The 21,809-nt window shown below is 39.6% G+C and overlaps 1 protein-coding gene across 4 annotated transcripts in view; it reads right to left on the bottom strand.

Annotated features, from left to right (window-relative positions):
* Window positions 1-6,502: 6,502 nt before the first annotated feature.
* LOC311616575 (uncharacterized protein) overlaps window positions 6,503-21,809 on the bottom strand; it is a 413,605-nt gene continuing 398,298 nt past the window's right edge. For 2 of the 4 annotated variants that reach the window (XR_014793926.1, XR_014793927.1), the window contains 2 exons: window positions 11,993-12,016; window positions 6,503-11,913 (listed from right to left, as the gene is read on the bottom strand). The gene's annotated coding sequence lies outside the window, so the exon portion shown is untranslated. Of the gene's footprint in view, window positions 11,914-11,980; window positions 12,017-21,809 lie in introns of those variants that run through there. The other 2 variants (XR_014793928.1, XR_014793929.1) reach the window with 2 other exon arrangements.

Genomic DNA, 21,809 nt, shown 5'->3' with positions numbered 1-21,809 from the left:
TTGTTTATCTTCCAGTTGTTAATATTTATGAGTTCCTTATAAATTTTGGAGATTAAACTCTTATTTGAGATAATATTAGCAAATATTCTTCTCCCATGCAGTGGGTTTTCTTGTTATTTAAGATACCAATGGCATATTTCACAGACATATAACAAACTCTCCAAAAATTCATATGGAATTAATCCTGAGAAAGAGGAACAAAGCTGGAGGGATCATAATACCAGATGTTAAGCTGTATTACAAAACCACTGTACTCAAAATTGTCTGGTACTGACATAAAATAGACATACATACAAATGGAACCAAACTGAGAACCCAGAAATTGACCCAAGCCAGTATGCTCAATTAATATTTGACAAAGGAGTCAAGAGCATACAATGGAGTCAAGACAATCTCTCCAATAAATGCTGTTGGGGAAATTGGACAGATACATGTACAAAAATGAAAATAGACCACCAACTTATACCATACACAAAAATAAACTCAAAATGGATAAAGGACTTAAACATAAGACAGAAAACCATAAAAATATTAGAAGAATTAGGCTGCAAAATAGCAGACATATATCATAGCAATATCTTTATTGATACAGCTCCTAGGACAATGGAAACTAAGGAAAAAAATAAACAAATGTGACTACATCAAAATACAAAGCTTCTGCACAGAAAAAAAAACAAACCTTCTATCTGAGTTCTTATAATACAAAACTTAGACATGAACAAGCAAAATGACTTCTAAAATGTAGGAACTGTAGACGAGCTCTGAACTAGAGGAACGAGGCTAAAATACAGCTGGTTTGCAGATTATATACAACTTTGGAACCAAGGGAGGAAAATGAGCTATGATAAAAACTAGCTGCGTGACCTTGAGTAAATCTCTCAACCTCTCCATGACCCAAAGTTCTTATCCCCAAAATGACTGGCAGTGGGAGGATTAGATGATTTCTGAGGTCTCTTCCAGTTCTGAGACATTTATTCTAATACATGCTAGACAGATGATTTTATAATAATAGCCTTTCTAAGTTAGTCTTCTGCTTAGAAGAAAAAAAGAATGCTGCCACCTGTTCTCTTTTTGGGCACTCCTAAGGATTTATCAAATGATACTAAATAATTTATAAAGAAAAATAATTAAATTTAAAGCAATCACTACCACAAAAGTTTATCTCTAAGAACAAGCTTCCTATAACAGTAAGTAACAGACAAACAATAGCATGGTAAAAATTATACTTTTTTTCCAAAAAATGTTACTTAAATAAAAGGGGAAAATGGATCTCTTATAACAAGGTAATAGGGATAGAATTATTTTATTACATTTTGAACTGAAAGCTAATTGTTTTGTTTTAAAGGCTGTTAAAGTAGTTTCCACCACTTTCAATTCATTCAATAGATACATATATAACACCTTCTTGAAGCCAGGCAATAGTGAGCTAAATTGATATACTACCTGTCCCCGTGGGTTTCATACTTCAATGTATAGATCTAAAGGAAATTAATTGAATGTTCCCTTAAGGACTGACTATGTATAATACAGCCACATTAACCTTCTATATTAAAAATTGGTTTTGGGGGGGAAAAAAGCATCTCTCTAAAGATATAAACCCTAATCCATGTTTACCTTTCTACATGTACATGTGATGAAGAAAGCAGAAGTGTGCACATTGGTTCTAAAGAGAGTCCTGGAAATACAGACTCCCGGAAATACGGAGTATCATGTAGGCTAAAGTAACTCCCCAAACCCAGAAGGTTTCTGAGTCACAAAGACTGTAAGTATATATTTCTGTTACACACAACACATGCTCTCAGAATGGAGCCAAGACCCTCCTCCTGATTCCCAGCAATTAGCAATGAGGAGAATTGGTGGGAAGAAGGATGCAATTGTTCAAACTCCATTTTCTGGTTCCCAATTGAATAGACTCTAAGCAACTAATATGTATGTGTTTTGACTAAAAAAAAAAAAAGAACAACAGCCCTGGTGCTCCCTTTCTTCTTTAATTAAGAGTTCTCAAATTCTAGAAAGAGCTTAATGGTTGCCAAATATCACTCCTGCTACTAACTGTTTTCTGTTGAAACAATGTGAAATGCAAAACCTTATAGAATATTTTCCCAATAAGAAAATGTAAAATTGTGAAACTTATGCAAAATATTGCAAATCCTGTTATGCCTTTCTTTCTGAAAATACAATAAACTAAATGTACCACCACTGGTCATTCTTGGAAACCAATATTGGCATTTCTCACTCTTATGACTATAAACCCAAGCTCAAGTTCATTTGTGTTATGAACTTGGATTACTATGGTTCTGGAAAAAAGATGAAATAAGAGCACCCTTGTAACTGAACAAGGAAAACATATAGTAGATTCAACATCATTTGCCCCATATCTATTGAGGGTCTCTTGTAAAAATTGATGTCTACCTCTGATAACAAGAGGGGTGGACAGAATCTAATGTGGGTGTACCACGTTTTAAAAGGAAACAGGGGGGAAAGATCACTTCTAAAAGGCACTAGACAAATGCCAATTTTTATGTACTGGTTTCTTTCAAAATATTCAATCACACCTAATAATTGGCAGGAAACAAAAAAAGGCTTTCACTTCCATGCTGTGCACTCACTCCCCTGGGGTACATAGCCATTTGTGACCACTAGCAGCAGCAGGGAGCAACCTCAGGGAGACCAGATTTGTTCAATTATGCCTCTACCACCCAACCCACCTCTACACCTCTGTTATTAATACACTGCAGCATTGTGGATTACAAAGGGTCCTTAAAATCATAGAAGTAACATGTTTCTGGGTGGAGAGAGAACTAAAGGATTTTTTTTAGTAAAGAAAAATATAAAGACAAGGCAAAATATTAAATTCAGCTGTTGTTTCCTGGACACTTGATTTAACAAGCTTCTCAATGGTGCGTGAGAACTAAGAACATGCCTCACTCCTGGAATAAGATAGACGTTTTATGAAAGTGTCACAAAAAAATAATCATTTTTTTGTATCAAATGCTTGCTTTGTAAAAATTTCTACTTTTGCCACTTAAGTCCATGGTTTCTCATCTTCACTAAGCCTAAGTAAAAATGTATTATTAGTTGGTTCTGATCTCCAAAGAAGGATAATAACATATGAATTTTCTCTCTGACAAATTCCATAGCTATATGGATAGAATCCTTCAATTTTAGGTGATATTCTATGTTTACTGAAATAGATTAACTCATGAATTTCACCATTAATGTGTACTTACAACTACCAGTACAGCAGAATTCCGAGTGACTTATTTAATATGAATTATTAGAATATACAGAATGAATAAGCCTCTGACAATCACTTATTTCCCAAATATTTTTTGAGCATATAGCATGCTCCCATTTACTCTACTAGCTGCTGAAAATATCATACAGAAGAAAGATACAGTTCTCCTGCGTTGTGATCCTTACAGTCTAATGGGAGAGATCAGAGGCAAAAAGCAAGAATAACAGGTTATTAAGTGTTTTGTTTGGGGACTAAAAGGGCACACATAGAGGATAACCTAGGCTAGTCTTGGATGCCAAAAAAGATTTCAAAAGAAACATAATTACTGAAGAGAGCCCAGGAAAGCAGGGAGAAGTTAGCCAGACAATAATAAGCAACAAATACTCTTTAAAAATCAGCTTAAGAGTGAGGAATGCTTATGGACATGTGTTGCTCCTAAGCTATTTCATCATGATACTTTTCTTGCAGGAGAGAAGACTTGAGCATAATTTTCAGAAAAGAAAAGTGTGGCTTTAGGGTAGAACAACGTTCTTTGTGAATTCTGTCAGTCTTTTGGTCTTACTCTACACAGACAAAAAACACTTTGCCTCTAGGACATTCCTAGATGGACATGTGCTAAAGCACATCCAGCCAATCGAAAAAAAAAAGTGAGGGGATATGAACAGTGAGCATACAATTCCTTGAAATATTTTGGATATCTCTAGACTTTTTCTGGGCTTCTGTGTCTGTTTTGTTCTTGGCTTCACGACTTCTGATATCTGAAGATAAATAACATCCAAGATAAATAAATAAGTGACTCGTCACTTTAAGAAGAGTTATCCACAATAATGCCACCAAGCTCTCAAAGCCTAATGCCAGATCACACACTTCTTTGTCTGCAGAATAATTTCCCAATAATGAAAGCAAGAGCAGTAGTAGAAGCCATGGTACCAGCAGTCAAATTTTATTGAACTTTTACAAAGTGATACAAGGGCTTATGTTCAGGATCTCATTTCACCCTCACAAAACTTCTGTGAGGCAGCCACCATCATTATCCTTATTTTATGATGAGGTAGCCCAAGCTTTGGGAAGTTAATTAAGGTGCCCTGGGTCACAGCTGGTAGGAGCCTGGGGTAAGATTTAAACACAGGCTTGTCTAATATCCAGGCCATTATATGAACTTGCTTACTGCTTCCAACACTATAGACAATGCCAGTGTATACTGCCACAGAACAGAGAAGAAAGGGAGAGATTCCCGTGGAACAGGAGAAAGATGTGAAGGGATCATGTAGGACTTCAAAACTGACTTAAGTTATTGAAATCACACGATATAAGTTGATTAAAGAATCTGCAAACAATACCAGATATGGTGACAACTCTTCCATATTTACTATTTTGCACATTTTGAATGTTGTGTCTGCTCTTTGAACAGAGATCAGGCTTCCTCCTTGTCCCTAGGTAACTAGCAATCAGAGGACAATTTTGAAAAGGAAAAACTTCCATTCTTCTATGTATTGAGTAATATAACATCATTATATTTTAGGAAAGAATATATTTTAGAAAGAATAACTTCAAATCTTTACTTTGAAACTGTTTCATCTCTGTCATCTCTAAGAGAATAAATTTGGTGAATTAGAATTGAGTTCTCATCTCAAGTAATATCATTTGCCTCTTTGTCATAGTTTTTATTGAATTGTTTAAAACCCTCCTCCATTTTTAATACATTGATCTTCTTCAGTATACACATATTAATAATCATACCCACATAATGATTATACCAATATTCAGCAAACTACAAAGCTAACCCATTGTTTGACTTTGTAAATAAAGTTTTATTGGAACACAGCTGCATTCATTCATTTACATATTGTTATGGGCTGCTTTCTCAACTAAGCTGAGTGGTTGCAACGGAAGCAATATGGATCATAAAGTCCGAAGGATTTTACTGCCTGGCCTTTTAAAAAAGTCTGCAGAGAGAGAAAAAACTTCATTATTTTTCTCTTAAAATTTGGCTTTACTCATTTATTCATTTTTGTTAATCAACTCATGTTTATGAAGCAACTTCTATGTACCTGGCATCTAGGTAAAGACTAGGTTACAGACCCATTAAGAAACAAATTAAAAAAAGACCAGGTAATGACTGCTCTAACGAAGCAAGAGTGTGGAGAAGAGGAAACCTGGACAGCATCCTAAGGGAGGCAAAGAAATTTAAATTATTTTTGATACAGAAGTAATCAAAGGGGTGAAAAGGAAAAATATATTATGTTTTGGCCTTTGCTAGGAAACACAAGAATCATAATGAAAGTAGTGGAATGAGATTAATAGAAAGAAGGGGAAACGAGATAAAACAAAATTAAACCATTAGAGTAACTCAGATAATTCCAGGTGAGGTGGAGCTTAGCATTTAAAGGTATTTGAGACTTTTAATTGCCCTGGCCAGTTTGGCTCAGTGAATAGAATGTCAGCCTGATTAGGGCTCATGCAGGAGGCAACCAATCGATCAATCAATGTGTTTCTCCCACATAGATCTTTCTATCTTTCCCTTTCTCTTCCACTCTCCCTAAAAATCAATGAAAATATATCCTCTGGCTAGGAGAAAGAAAGAAGAGAGAGAGAGAGTATTAATGGTTTAAATAATGACGTCAAAAAATCAGCTTTTATGACTTTACTAAAGGAACATTCTGCCTTATTGTTAGATGTTCAATATTATAGAAGTGTTGACATGGTTTGGAAGAGATGTAGCTTGTTTGTGAGATTGGAAGAGTAGATCTCCTCCAAGCACTAGCTCTGCCCCCAAGTTATAAGAAGTCATAAAATCAGGTATTGGACAGAAGGCAGTAAGGGAAACCCTTTAACCTGGATCTAACTAGATTTGGTACCCCAAAACAACCAACTGCTATTTTTCCCTTTTGTGTTTATCAACAACATGCCCCAAACTCATTGGTCCATGTTGAATCTTTTAATTGGAAAAGCCAGCCTTGTGTGTGAGCAGAAAATAAATACCTCATGAATAAATGACTGATGAGTGAGTGAGGGTGATTATTCTTTAGCTTTTGGGGCAGTGACAATAGATGAAATGAATACTATGGGTCTACATTATCAAAGTGAATACCTAGAAGTTTCACTATAGCTAAGGCAGCATAAATGACATTTTAAACTATGCTTGTTTTGGTTTGGGTTTTGACCCACTTAATATTTACCTCTCTAGATGAAAGCCATACCAATGAAAAATTCTTACCAACCTAAACAACCAGATAGGATGCACACCGAAGAAATTCAGTGTAATCATTTTATTATTAATCAGACTATAAACATTTGATTTGAACAGATACCTGGACAAAGGCTATACTTAACATAGAAAGTAGGAATCCGTCATTTAACAAATGTTAATTAATTTATGCTAACATTTTCCCTTACTTAAGTGATTTTAAAGTGACATTTATTTCTATAACTTTGAACTGAGATACTCAAATGATTGTCCATTGACCTAAGCAAAGTAAGTAGCACAGACGAAGGGTGAAAAAGTTCACTTACTAAAATAACAAACAAAATTGTTTTATTTTGGAAGGAGCACCACAACAAGACAATCTTTTATTCAACAAATAAAAATTGACATTTAATTCAGTTAAGAGTGTTACTATGTTTGGAATCCTATACAATTAAATATTGTTTTAGGGATTCTCAAAGTGAGTAAGGACAGGAAATATAAATTACAACATCAGAAAGTACACTCTTTTAGCTTCATAAGCTATATTTATATGCTTAAACATAAACACTACTGGGATATAAAAAAAAGAAAGAATATTGATGGATTTCTTGGCCCTGACATTACTAGAGCATTTTGTTTTGTTTTAACTGTGGTCTCTGATGCAAGTAGAATGTACTTTTTGGAAACATATATATCTAAATGGTTCTGAATGTTTAAAAAAAAAACACACAACCCTAAATGAAAAGAAAAATTGAACATCAACATTTTCTCTTGTCTATTTTAATGTGGCCAAGAAATCTTATGTGACAAGTTGAAAACAATCTACATTTATTCTTTTCCCTCAGGTCACCAAGCTTGCTTATGTGATATCACAGCATGTTTTTACAAAAATTAATTTCAAGTCAAAAGACAGGACAACTCCTTTCAGCAGTAAAAGGTAACAGGAGGATACTGTGGTTTAAGCACATAATGAATAACAAGAGAAATCAAAATATTCTTGACTGTACATTGCTTTTCTTTTTCTCCTGATGGACTTTCAGATTGCTTCAAAAGACCTACTAAAAATCTTCCACTGGAAAAGATCTAGTATAAATCACAAGTAGTGATTTTAGTGGAGAACACAGGAGCAGGAAAAAAATGGGTCATCTTATAAAATTGATTATGTGAGCTCTCTACATGCAGCACATATGTCAGCAACGGGGGAAAACAATCTCCAGATAAATTCTGCAGATTTTCTTTCTTCTGGAGAAAAACCTGTGTCTTCTGTATATTGCAAAGCATAGAGGGAGGGGGTAGCAGTTAAGATATATACATGAGATAAACATCAGACTAGCTTTTGAAAAATGAGCCAAGCCCCAAAATAGCCCAGAAAAATTATAATTAAAAAAGTGTGTGTATGTGTGTGTGTGTATTTTTTTCCTCTCCCCTTCTCTCCCCTCCCCCCTTCTAAATCTGGAATCCTTACTATCTTATTTTAAACAAGCAGAGAGTGCAAGCTTCAATCTGTTTGGATAGAAAATAATTTATATAAATGTTTTGTTCAAGCCCAAAAGGGAAAGGGAGTTTAAATATACAGTGTATGAAAGATGCATGCCCAACTTCAAACAGCCTAGTGCACAGAAGAGGAAAAATAATCTGACCTTCTTAGTCATTCCCAGCAGCCTTTAAGCTGAAATATCTTGCAATTTGCAATATCATTTCAATGACCCCAACAGTAAGAGATTAACCAAAATTTTATAACTGTCCTGCTCTCCTCCTCTCGGACCTCTTAGGGGATGGAGGGAGGGAAGGGAGAACAAGAAGGTCAAAGAACAAATGGAAACAAAACCTGTGTTTTGCACCCTTCCTCTGCACTGGGGAAAGAAAAGCAAGGTAGATAAGTCTGTATAATACTGAACCAAATCTCTTTAATTCCAGTCAGCTTTTATCATCCAGTCACTGAGTCTGTGTGTGGAAAAATTCATGCTAATTCCCCCTAGCAACAGCCTCAACCTATCAGAGACTTTATGCACCATGCAGCTGCCAGCCAGGGAGAATAACTCTAAGTAGGTCAGGCCTGTATTTCTAAAAATGCTACGGTCTAATAACCCCACTGTCCCGTCTGTCTGCCCTGCCCCATAATAACCTCAATTGCTTGGTGACACAATGACATACTACCCTGTTAGAGTGCAATCACATCATGCTACATTATTCTGCTGCGAGCATGACTGCTGGGTGAAGGACCCTCGGAGGGGCAGCATTAATCAGGCAGCCATTCATGTCCACCCGCACTTCACTCTGGAAATGGGGACTGCATTAATGACCAGCTGTTTGAACTAACACAAACAAAATAATGCCTTCCACCCTGTTGGGTGCACAGAATACCCTATTCTGCTCTGGCAGGTTCCGCTTCTTGACTAAATCGAAGATGTAAATTAAACGGGTTCAGACAATGTCGGCTTTGGCAATCTCGATGTAAGTATATTTAAATTATATTACGTGTGATTCAAAAAAGCTATTGATTTAATATACACAGCTTTCCCTGCCTACCATTTCCCCTTAATCCACATTAAAAGGGGAAATGCATACACGGGTAATGCAATACATATACACGTATTACCCAGGAAGCCAAATGCACAGAGCTGAACTAAAATTGACTTCTTTCGGGCAGAGAAACAAAACAGGTCAGGAGTAATTGTGCCGCGTGAACACAAATACAAATTCAAAATGAATGCTGTGGAGGAGCATGGAAAACAAATAAGAGTAAACATTCTAGCCTCCCAACCAATCAGCGCCTCCCTCCGTCTCTTTGTGGGGGCTGTAGGCACACCAAATCTCTAAGCGCAAGGGACGAGGAAGGGGAGTGAGCACGGCTTTCAGATCTCAAGCAAGGCAGTACCCCTGCTTCCCGTGGGATTGCCAACAAACTGCTGTATGGCTTCAGGACAACCGAGGCTTCTCCAAGGTTTAAACTTGGGCTAGGAACAAAAGTCAAAACCTTACAGCCTTTTTTTGAGTTCTATAAAATGGGAATTTTAGAATTTAATTGACCGTATTTATTTGAATGTCATTTTTTACTCCTCTCCATTTTAATGCAAACACACACACCCAAATAATAATAATAATAATAATAATAATAATAATAATAAAAGTGTGGATGCAGATCTAGGAGATTGGCAGTGCTGTTTTTGGCTATTTGAGGAACTATCTTGTATGGCTGGGGCTTGCACGGACATTTTCTTGCATGATTAATCTGCATTTTTAAGGGTTCGGAGTCTCATTTCATCAACATACCACACCACCACCACTACCACCCCTGGCAAATTGAAAATTCAGCCTTCAATTATGCAGAATTCGGCAAGTCTTCTATGTGTAATCCGTCAGTATTTGATTTACAAACAGAGAAAATTCCTTAATCCATGTGCCCTTGTCTGAACTGGGCTTGATAACTTAGTTATGACTATCTCCTCACTCTGTGGCACACAGCACACAGTTATTCTTGGAGCGATACAGGCACTGACGCAACCAGGAACCGCTAATTACAAGCTGCTGACATTCTGCTTGTCTTTGCAGCTTTGAAGTTCTAAGTCTGTTTTTCTCTCTTGTGAGCTTGCAAAGTTTCATTCTCTTCCCCCCAATGCTCCTCACCACCACCACCACCACCCCCCTTCCCCTCCATGATTTCTCCTGTCCTTCTTCCTATTGTAAGTCTTTCTGGACTCACTCTAGGACTCCGTGGAGAAAGCGGTGAGAGCACTCAGATTCTCCAACTTGCTTTCTTTCCATCCCCTCCCTGCTCCCCTGCACACAGATCTACAGTTTGGAAGTACAGTAATAAGATCCTCACCCATCCCCACCCACAGGAATGCATCAACAGCTGGCCAAACATAATCCAACACACAGAGCTGCCTTTGTAGAAATAGTAACAAACAGTGGAAGGGCCAGACAGGCGTCCCAGCAGAGCTGCCCATGACAACTGCAAAAGCTCCTCATTTCCAGGTCTGAGCGGACTCCACCGAGCTGAGCTGCAGTTGGAGCACCACTGCTTCCTCATCTGAGTCAAAAACCCGCTCGGTGCCTCCTCCATCCTCGCCAGGGGCTGTTCCGGGGGTGCCAGCCTCTCCGTACCGCCACTTAGACGACGCTTTCTCTGTGGCCATATTCTGCCACATGGCTCACACCCTTGGAAATGCCACACTGCAGACTCCCAAAGCTCGTGAGCGGCACCCACACCTGTACCTCACTCAGGATCTAGCTGCGAGCCAGTAGGACCACCTCTCTTCGCCAGAAAAGGCTTTCTCCTTTTAATTATAGGCTGAGCCTTGGAATCCTAAAACATGTAAATCTAACACCGCATTCATCTCCATTGAGCGTCTAGCGTCTGAAGCCCGTGGTAGCCAGCTGGTCTCAAAGTCATCTGGGATACATTTATTTTGATTAAATCGATCAGATTTCTATTTACAGGATAGGATTTTTCGCCATACTGAATACAGCTGTGTTTACAGGGGATTGTAGGAGAAGAAGAAAACAAAACTCCACAATCAGCCCTAGCCCAGCACAGAGCACTCAGAACGTCAAGGAGTTAAAGCTAAGGGGCTTGCTTTCACATCAGCGAGCAAACGCTGCCTGCAGCTGCTCTGGCCATGCGCGCTAGCCAGCCAGGAAATGGGTGTTGAGCTGGAGCTGAAAGTACAAGCTGCAATCAAGCCCGATCCAGCCAAGGGACAGACTTCCTGTGTAAAATGGCCAGAAATCTCTCTTCTTTATGGCATGCCTCTACATGCATGCACATGCATTTAAATCCGTGCAGCAAGGCTGCTGTTCCCTCTGGGGGCACTGGCGCAGCTCGCCTAGCCCCATCCGTATCTCTCTTGACAGCGCCGGGGACATCCAGGCTACAATTTACAGGTCCTGCATCCATGCACTGGGTTATAAATTATCCATCCTCCCTAGGCTGAGAATGCAGAGCCAGCGGCGGGCAATCATGCGGCATTCGGCATCTCCTCTTTCTTGTCATCCACTCCTCACTGTGCCTCTCTCCAACTCCGCCCGGGCAGGCAGACACGTCAGATGCCTGCTTTATCCATCTTCAGCTGCACTCTCAGGTACAATGTCACCACATCTCGACATGGTTCCTCCCCCCACTTCCAGCCCCCACCCTCCTAAACCAAGCCCTGGGAGCAGCCCAAGCCAGGGGCCCACTCCAGGGCTGCTCTGCCCTCGCCCGGTGGAGGAGCGGTGGGCACTGGATGGATAGGATTCCTAACTTGCCCTTCCGCGGTCCTTGGCGTCCTTCCTATTCGTCCCACCCCGGCTCTTCTGCTGCTTCACCCTGTCCTCCGCGTGCCCTCCTCCAGCTGCGAGGGGCCTGGCCGGAGCTGTGAGAGCAGGTCCTTCTTGGCACCGTGCGCGCCCGGAGTCCAGTGCGGGCGCCGGGTGGGACGAGGCGGGATGCAGCAGGTGCAGCTCAGGTAGCCGGGGAGGCTGGTGTGCCAACGGCGATACAGCCCTGGAGCCGGGAGCAAAGATGGTCTGGCTTCAAGATTTTTAAAAAAGAGAGAAAGACAGGAAGAAAAAAAAAAAAACACACACGAAACAGCGCAGCTCGGTGCCTCCATGGGTAAAGAGAAGGAAAAAAAAGACACAAACCATAAAAAACAAAGAGTTAAAATCAAATTTAAAAAAAATAAAAGAATGCATAGATCAGAGTACTTCATGCGACTTTTATTTCTAACATTTTTCGGTTTCTTGGCCTCCCCGCGCCCCTCCAAAATCTCTCCCGTGCCCGAACACCCTGTCCGTGAGCACCGAGTCTCAGAGGCTCTAGCTCCAAAGTGCAGACCCAGCATCACATGAGAAACCACATGACAACTGGAGTCGGCTGCTGATGTGGTCCACTATTTGGCGGAGACACCGGGGAGAGGAAGGAGACAGATCTCCAGTGTGAGGTGCCCCTCTCGCTGCCAGGAAGAAATTTCCTAAAAAAAAAGAACAACGAGGAGAATGCCTTTCTGTAGAAATGCCCGTGGCTGCACATACACTTTTATTTATGCACACTTACGTAGACTAAAGAGACCGTGGGTCCTTAAAGACGTTTCGAGGATGCTGTACCGCAGACACTAGCTGGATGGCAGCAATATTATTTCTAGATTGTATTAGTCAAAGCTGATTCCACTTAAGTGGATTCCTGAAAAGCACACACCATGTCTTCATAGCATGATCAGGCTTGGAAAACCAATTCTATTATCTCTCCCTGCAATCTGTATCTGAACCTGCATTCTGAATAATTTATTTTTAGACTAATAAGATGCTTGCCAAGACCGCTCCTTTCTTCCGTGAGTGGTGCAGGCAATATTCATCCAAGTGGGGAAAGCTTGTCCCTTTGTAGGGAGAAGAGATGGTTTTCGTCATTTTCAAAAAATGCAACTTCTTATTTAAAGGCACACAAATGCATAGCAATAAAGGTCTCCTGCAAGTAATCATTAAAAACAAGTGAAATGTTTCTGCTTCATTGGATTGACATGCCTCTTAGTTGCAGTTTGGCATCTCTTGCTGGCAAATGGTAGTGATATTTTTCTAACACTGTTCATGGCTGCGGCTAGAGCCTTTAAGCCATACAGATACTGCTACCTCTCAGCAGGGCGAGAGCAAACAATTGCTTTCTGGAGCACCTCTCTGCAGAGGTGCTGCACTGCCTGCCAGGTACATTTTACCAGTTACATTAAGGCTTGTAGGAAAGAGAAGGCCTCAGGCCTATGTAGATTCCATCACTCATCCTGGAATGAGAGAAGAACCTATTTGAGACATAATGCCCCAAATGTGAAAGGTATACCTTTGTAGAAAAACAGCTCATGCTAACTAGAACCAGGGATAGGAACTGTCTACACCTTGCCTTTTTTAACTGTGCAGATATCGAGGTAAGTGGCCTTTAATTTGGTCAAGATGCACTTGGCCTTTGATGGTGTGAATGTGTCAGTGACTATACTAGACACTGGGGTCCAGTGGTGAACAAAATGGGCATGGTCCCGCTGTTGTGGAGCTCACAGCCTGGTAACGGCACACATCTCTCTTTCTTCTAAGACAACCTCTTTTCAATGTGGATACTCCAAAATTATCCACAAAGAAACCCAGCAGTCCCTTTTTCACTCTTTCCTCGCCATCATCCTCTAGGAATTCACACATCCCAAAGACTCTTTCCTTGAATTTAAGATGTCCTCTACATTCCCTGTTTTTAGAGTCTTAGCTCAGATACTTATGCCCTCACACTCAACAGTCCTCTGCCTAGCCTCCCTCTTTTTGTTTCAGTCCATTTGTCAGCCTGACCCCAACCTAATACTACTACCCCACCAGGTCTGGATGGTCTTAAACAACCCTTTGTCCAATACCAAGGATTGCTCCTTAGTTTTTTACATTCAGATGCTACTAGTACAGATATCCTATGATCCACTTGTACCTTAACTATTTAAATAAATGGTCTGGGGGTCGATGAGGGAAGAAAGGGGATATCTGTAATAAGTTCAACAATACAGATACATTTTTTTAAATAAATAAATGATCTCTTCCTGATCCTTGGAGTACATCATGCACTGAACCAGAAAAAAATAATAATTTTGGCTTACTTTGGTTAATAACTAGGCATAAAGCACTATAGGGAAAACAAAGTAAAGAAAGCAGCCCCTTGAGTTTCAGAACTACTAGCTATCTCTTCCAGTTTTATTTTCTATAAAAATAATAAATAGGTCTGAATATACTTGCTAAGTGAGCATTGAATGAGTTATGTCATTGAAGAGCTAAAAAGGGACAGATTAGTTCTACCAAGATGTAAAGAAAGGCCCCCAAAGAACCCTGAGATTTGCAAATTTGCAAATATTCATAAAAATCTGACGAGGGTAGAGGGTCAGGTTTGGGTCATAACTATAATATCAATGGCAACAGTGAAACACTAGCATGTTTTATGTGCTATGGTCCCTTCTAAGCATGCACATCAGCGAACCCACTGAATCTTAACAATCTTATGAGCAAAGTATTGACTTCATCAGCTCTTTTCAATTGTACAAAGCAGAAGCACAAAAGAGGTTAAATAAGGTGCTCAAGACTGCAGAGCAAGTAAGTGGAAAAGCACTTCTGGCCCCTGAACACATCTTCTGACCACCAAGTGGAACCACCTTGGAGATGCAAAACCAGCTGGAGGGACATCAGAGAGGGGGGAATACTTACCTCTGCCTAAAAGTATGTGAAGGGATCAATTTGGTTCATGGGTATTCATTTCGTAGTAGTGGGACTAGATTGAGGACAGCCACATTAGCCTTATAATGTGGCGCTCCTCTGTCTAGTCCCACTACTTATTATAAGCCATGGAATAACCAAATTTTAGGACAATGAGTTTAGTACCCATGACTAAGATGGATAGGGGGAGGAGGATTGGATAGAATAATAGCAATAAAAAGGCTATAAGGGGATGGTGCCTGAACTCTGCTAGTTTCAGAAGAAAAATTGAGGTGGATTCTGGAGGCTTTATAAAAATAAGAAATTACATTACTAAGTTAGTAGGGAGAATGATTATAGCAAAGTTGTCCGCATGCTTTTTTGAACCTGGAAAAGTAAAGAAAGCAGTTCCTTGAGTTTAGGAATTGTGTCATTAATCGTTGTTTGCCCAGTAGCTAAAACAACACTTGTTACATTTTTTTAAAATGATGAGTGAGTAAATAAAAGGAATGGAGGTTAAAAATGGGAAAATTAAAAGCAACGCTACATATGAAGAAAAATTCTGCTGAATTTTATATTTCATAAGACATCCAAGATAAAAGGTCCATCATGAAATTCTACACATAGAAATAGAACTCAACCTGTTGACAGGAGAAGGAAAGTCACGGCCTGGCTTACCAATGATTTTGCATGATATCGATGACCAACCAGAAAGTGGACTGCTGCAACACCAAGACCAGCTCCGGGCATTCATGAAGGACAGTGGGTAACAAAACTATCACAATGGGCAGAGATTGGGGCAGTGCTCCTCTCCATATACTTCACTTGGATGACAAATGACCAGACATGCAAGGAGATACTGCTTCATGGCTCTGGCTATGCTCTTGCAGCAATAGCCAGGGACATGAAAGAAACATGGTGGGAAGACCCTTCACAATGACATTTGGACAGAAGTTTGTTGGACAGTTCTCACTCAATGGGCAAAATATACAAAGAAATTTGTGTCTCGTATAATGCTCAACACAGTGAAACCTCACAGATGAGGACTTCATTAATCAAGATAAAGTGGCACATTCTGTATTTTCCCTCATCTACGGAATGAAAAACCACAAACAAAATCTCCCACATGCAGATTAAATCATGGTGGTTACAAGAAGGAAAATAAACAAAAACATGAGGGAGGATAAGGAGGGAAAGGGGATCAAATACAAGAGGACAGAAGAGATGAGACTTTGGGTGGTGAGCCCATAATGGAGTATGCTATGTTGTACTGTAAAGTCATACAAGTGAAATTTATATAATGTTATTAACCATGCTACCCCCAGAAATTTAATAATGAAATAACTTTTAAAAAGTCTGTTAGTTCCACTTTCATTCAATAAAAGAGAAGACTTTTTCTGTTTTTTGAATAAAATAAACACATTTTTGTTTATCTACCAAAAAATAATATATTTTTTTATTTTATATATATATATATATTTATTTATTTATATATTGATATATATATAATTCATATATATAATTCATATATATATATATATATATATATATATATATATATATATATATAAAATTCATTTTCTCTTTCCTGTGTATCACTGAATAAAACAAAGGATAAGACTTTGGCTCAGATTTTGATGATACCTGCCTTCTCCCGCCACACACCTCAGATACTACTCTTCAGGCCTATTTAGATCAGCTGGCGCTTGCTCCCCCTGCTCCAGCCACCTCAATCTGTGCCCACCATCTGCACACCCATCTCATCCAGGTCCAGCCTCAATCCAAGTGCTGCATTTACCAAGGCAATAAAATAAGTGTGCTCACGTACTTTTTTTTTTTCACACATAGCAAAGAAAGACACCACAGCCTTCTCTCACAATCTTAGCTAACCAGAATGCTAAATTAACAAATGCACCTCATTTCTTAGGCAGTTAATGAAGGTTAATATGACATAGTGCCTCTGGCTCTGGAAGTAAAAAGGGGTGTTATTACCTCATATTATAGCTGGGGGGAAAAGTGTTAATAATCTTTTTCATCAGCAATAAAGAATTGGGCTTTTAATACCCAGATATATTTTAGTAAAAGGCTAGTATATCATCTCTAAGTGGAGTTCAAGAGCAATGTTAGATAACTAGGACATTTCAAGAGACTGCTTACACTAGAGACAAAAATAAAAGAAAAAGAAAAAGAAAGAAAAATAAAAAATACAGCCAAAATCATATTTATTCCTGCATTCTTGAAGGGAAATATAAATTTATATTGGAGGTATATTTACTTATATTGCTTTAGATAAATTCTAATAAGTAATACTTAAATATTAAGAGGGAAACTTGGATCTCACAAATAAGTGATTTGGAGTAAACAGGTAATATATGAGTAAGTTCATTGTTTTATTCAGTGATGCACAAATGTTATGTGAGCCTGCTAATTAATATATGCAGTGTGTTAAACATTATGGGAGGGGGATAAAATAAATGAGGCACTGTCTAGGCCCATGATGAGTTTACAATACCCTTACTCAGGAAGACATATCCTTTCCTATGACAAAGATGACTTATTGCTTTGGAGGACAGTAAAGCACAGTAGAGGTTAGTAAGACAAAAAAAAAAGAATATACCTTCTCAAAAGGAAGTCAACGCATATAGGCCACTTTGATGTCTTACCATAAAAGAATTAGCTTGGATGGATGATATAAATATTCAATAAGTATGACTCTTAAGAATGCTATGCTTTATCTTTGCAATCCTGGGAAATGTTAATGATCTGATGATAGTGTAGAGAAAGGAAGGGTCTATAGCAGTGGTTCTCAATCTTTCTAATGCCATGACAATTTAATACAGTTCTTCAGGTTGTGGTGACCCCCAACCATAAAATTATTTTTGTTGCTACTTCATAACTGTAATTTTGCTACTGTTAATGAATCATAATATAAATATCTGTGTTTTCCGTTGGTCTTAGGCTTTACAACAGCAGTTCTCAACCTGTGGGTCTCAACAGGTTCAGAACCGCTAGCAGGGTCCTCTAAGACCATCGAAAAACACAGATATTTACATTATGATTCATAGCAGTAGCAAAATTACAGTTATGAAGTAGCAACAAAAATAATTTTATGGTTGAGTGTCACCACAACATGAAGAACTATATTAAAGGATCGAGGCATTAGAAAGGTTGAGAGAAGAAACCAAGATGGTGGCATAGGTAAACAACTGGTGTGCCCCCTCGCACATCAATTTCAAAATTAAAATTAATATAAAGGACATCTATCACCGAAAACCATGGGAAAGCTGGCTGAAAGAGAAAGGAGCATAAGCACTGAAAAGCTGAGGAGCCTAGGTACGGAGGCACGTGAATCGGGCTGGTGGCAGGCGACTGGACGAGCTGCTTTTTTTTCAAGCCAAAGGGAAACAAGCTCCCTATCACTTTCACTTTAAAACCCAGTTTCCAGGGTCACGTGGGGGACCCAGACACCTATGAGGAGAAGCTGGTCTGTCGGCCATTGGGTTCGAAAGTGAGGGCAACTCTCTTGCAGAGGTGCACGCAGCAATCGCTGTTTACTGTGCTGGATCCCAGGGACGCAGGGACTTGGAAATGCTGAAGGGCAGGGAAGGCTGAAGGCAGCCATTGCTGTTAGCCATACCCCAGCCTAGTGACTTCCTGAGACCCTCGCCCCACTCTGAGGCCCCGCCAGCACATTCTACAGACCGCCCAGGCACCACACAGCTGCTTTTGCATGAAAATGGCCAGTATTGTGGCAGCTTAACGAAATAAACTGCAGCTCCAGCAACAAAACCGCCAAGTCCCAAGCAAATGAACTGTACCCCATTGGTGATTCAGAAGCCAGTGTTCCTAGTGGTCAGTTCCAACCCCCCACATCCATAAGTGACTCATTCGGGAGACGGACTCAGTGAGCACCAAAGCCCCACTGAAACAAAGTGTGTCTCCAGCACAGCAGTTCTTCCTTTATAGACACAGCTGGTCCTCACAGACAATTGGCCTGGAGATCAATTCCTCCTAGGATACCAAAAGCAATCAAGGCTTAATTACACCAAGACTTTGCACTCAGCCCACAAAGGGATATACCAAAAGCGACCACCTCAGGTGATTGGGGAAGCTGAGCTACTGGCCCCTATAGGTCACCTACCACACAAAGCCACTCCATCAACAAAGGGAGGCAGCCATAATGAGGAGACACAGAAGCAAGTCACAAATGGGAGAGATGGAGGAAAGTAAACTATGGGACGACACAGAGTTCAGAATCACATTTATAAGATTACTCAAGAATCTTCTAAAAACTTTTGAGCAACTTGATGAGACCTCCAAGAAGCTTGGTGAGACCTTCAAGGACCTTAATGAGAATACCAAAAAAAATGGAAAAGGACTAGTCAGAAGTTAAGCATACACTGTCTGAAATAAAAAATATTCAGAAACTCAACTGTAGATCAACATACCTCAAGGATAAAACCAAAGATATGGAATATAAGGAAGAAAAAATCACCCAACCAGAGAGGCAGAAAGAAAGAAGAACCTAAAAGTGTGAGGATAGTGTAAGGAGCCTCTGGGATGGCTTAAAGCGTACCAACATCCAGATTTTTGGGGTGCCAGAAGAGAGAAACCAGGATATTGAAGGCCTACTGAAAGAAATAATGACAGAAAACTTTTCCTACCTGGTGAAAGAAATAGACTTACAAGTTCAGGAAGCGCACAGAACCCCAAACAAGAGGAATCAAAAGAGGACAACACCAAGACACATCATAATTAAAATGCCAAGGGCAAAAGACAAAGAGAGAATCTTACAAGCATCAAAAGAAAAACAACTAGTTACCTAGAAGGGAGTACCCATACAACTATCAGCTGATTTCTCAACAAAAACTATGCAGGCCAGAAGGGAGTGGCAAGAAATATTCAAAATTATGAACAACAAGAACCTACGACCAAGATTACTCTACCCAGCAAAGCTATCATTCAGAACTGAAGGTCAGATAAAGAGCTTCACAGATAACAAGTGAATCTAAAAATCAAGTGAATAAAAATTCTGAAGAACAAAATTTACTGATGAATATATATAATAGAATCAGGGACATAGAAAGGGATTGGATTAACAATTCTCAGAGGGATGGGGGTCTGACGGGTGCAAGAAGAGATTGGACAAAAATCTTACACCTATGGATGAAGACAGGGGCGGGGGTAAGGGCATGGGGAGGAGTTGGAAATCAGGGGGAGGGGAGCTATGGGGGGAGGAGGGGAGAAAGAGGAACGCCTGTAATAATCTGAATAATAAAGATTTATTATATATATGTAAAAAAAGGTTGAGAACCACTGGTCTATAGGTTTACTTGGTAGGTAGTTAGAGGACTGCAAATTCCATGCTGTGTTTTCCAACTTCCCCCAAATTGATCCTGAATTAAGATTAGCTCTTCACAAAGCTGACTGAGAAGCTGACTAATGGCTGGCTGCTGGCGGAGTACTGATTTCCCCTTTTTCTGCTCCCCAGTATTATTACCCCGATCCTTTCTACAGGGGCCAAATGACAATTTGAAGGTGGAAGGACTGTGTTTGTTCACCTGTGAGTGGTTTGACCTTAGACTTCGCAGAGCACTGTCAGGAAGTCAGTTTTTCCATGCTCTTTACAGTAAACAAAGACAGTGTGGCTGGGCTCCAAATGTTACAGAAGGTCAGGGACCAAACCGCCACGAAGACAAAGACTGCTTCCAGAAATTCAAACACAAAATAGATGTGAGCGCCATCAACATTCCAGACTGTGATCCTGTCCATTCTCAGTGTTTGGTTCAAACAATGTGACACATACCCAGCATCAGTGCATAATAGAAACTGAATCATAAAACCCCAGGTGCTGGAAACCACCTTAAAGGTCATTTGTTCAAGGGTCAACTGTATTTGTAAAAACTCACCTCTCTTTCATGGAAGACCCAACACCCGTGAGGACATGAGTTCTTAGAAGGCAATGAGGACAATTCTGCTTTTCCCGTATCACACAGCACTGCATCAAATGAAATACCTGCTGCCTAAAGTGGCCTGGCCTAGTAGGAAGACTACTGAACTAGACATCAAAAGCTTTGGTTCTGGCCGAAGCCGGTTTGGCTCAGTGGTAGAGTGTCGGTCTGCAGACTAAAAGGTCCCAGGTTCGATTCTTGTCAGGGGCATGTACGTTGGTTGTGGGCACATCCCCATTAGGGGGTGTGCAAGAGGCAGCTGGTCGATGTTTCTCTCTCATCGACATTTCTAGCTCTCTATCTCTCTCCCTTCCTCTCTGTAAAAAATCAATAAAATATATTTAAAAAGAAAAAAAAAAGCTCTGGGTTCTGGAACCCATTTTGCTATTTACTGTCTGTGTCTTTGCTATATGACTGTAGATAAGCAGTTTATCTTTATTCAAGCCTTAGTTTCTGCAACTTAGAGTGAGAAGCTCAACAATTGGCATGGGGAGCTGCATAGCATTCAGACAATTTATGGTTATGTGGAATTTTAATTAAATTTCTAACATCAGTTCTTTAATATAATGGCATAAATAAAATATTAATCCTTGGTTAAAGTTTCCTACAGACTTTCGCTGAAATTAGATGAAATTACATTAAATTGTCTCAAAGCAAGTGAATGGCATGTTCATGAAACAAAAAGTTCATATGTACAGAGTTGTTTTTTAAAAGAATGTGCCAATTAGGTAAATGAGGTAAGTCCCACTGGGGGCTCCAGAATCTTTACCCTCTGATGAAATAACAGTTTTGAATAGGTGAACCAATTACTGAGATTCTTGAGGTAAGAAATGAAATAAATGTCATAATGTGATATCATCGCTTTCCCATAATCCAAATGTCTTCTTAAAATGTCTTTAATTAACTATACAGAGAGAACCTTTAGGTTGAAAAGATCTAGTTTCTTTCACATTTTTAACTGGAGCCATGACAACAGTTACTTGATGTCAATCAGCAGTGCTCACAATGGGAATACTATTCACATTCTTAGGTAGAGGGAGGGGATGATAGCATACGGTCATAATAGAACACAAGCTCATCTTGAGACCGTGCATGAGAGTAAAATTAGCTCTGTGATGAGATTCTAAGACATATCCAACCCTCCTAACATTAACCTGACAGAGCACAATAGTTGATCTTTTCGCTAAGTATGTTATTAGACTATGCATTTTTCTCTTAGATCAAAAGAACTAAAAATAAAAATTGGAAC

Source organism: Pipistrellus hanaki, assembly GCF_964339955.1.
Source record: "Pipistrellus hanaki genome assembly, chromosome: 2".
Taxonomy (NCBI): domain Eukaryota; kingdom Metazoa; phylum Chordata; class Mammalia; order Chiroptera; family Vespertilionidae; genus Pipistrellus; species Pipistrellus hanaki.
This window is presented reverse-complemented; position numbering and strand designations above follow the sequence as displayed.